Genomic DNA, 614 nt, shown 5'->3' with positions numbered 1-614 from the left:
CCTAAAACATTCCCTTCTTAATTTTAAACCATGCAGTGTCCCCTTGTTTTGTTTGAATGACAGCCTCCTGGTCTATGTACAGATTCCTCATAAGTACAATCAAGTGTTCTGGAATTCCCGTTCTTCTCAATGTTACCCATAATTTGTTATGGTCCACACAATCAAATGCTTTTGCATAGTCAATAGAACATAAGTAAACATATTTCTGGTATTCTTTGCTTTGAGCCAAGATCCATCTGACATCAGCAATGATATACCTTGTTCCGCGTCCTCTTCTGAATCCAGCTTGCATTTCTGGAAGCTCTCTGTCAATATATTGCTGCAACCATTTTTGAATTATCTTCAATAAGATTTTACTTTCATGTGATATTAATTATATTGTTTGATAATTTCCCCATTCTGTGGGATCACCTTTCTTTGGAATGGGTAGAAATATGGATCTCTTCCAGTCAATTGTCCAGGTAGCTGTCTTCTAAAACTCTTGGCATAGATGAGTGAGTGCCTCCAGCAGGGCATCTGTTTGTTGAAACATCTCAATGGGTATTCCATCAATTCCTGGTGCCTTGTTTTTTGCCAGGTTCTTTCAGTGCAGCTTCAACTTCTTCCTTCAATAT

The sequence above is a fragment of the Orycteropus afer genome, unplaced genomic scaffold (genome assembly GCF_000298275.1).
Source record: "Orycteropus afer afer isolate SDZICR_OR568_19922 unplaced genomic scaffold, OryAfe1.0 scaffold00001, whole genome shotgun sequence".
NCBI classification, from domain to species: domain Eukaryota; kingdom Metazoa; phylum Chordata; class Mammalia; order Tubulidentata; family Orycteropodidae; genus Orycteropus; species Orycteropus afer.
The sequence above is the reverse complement of the archived record's forward strand: the minus strand, read 5'-3'. Positions refer to the sequence as shown.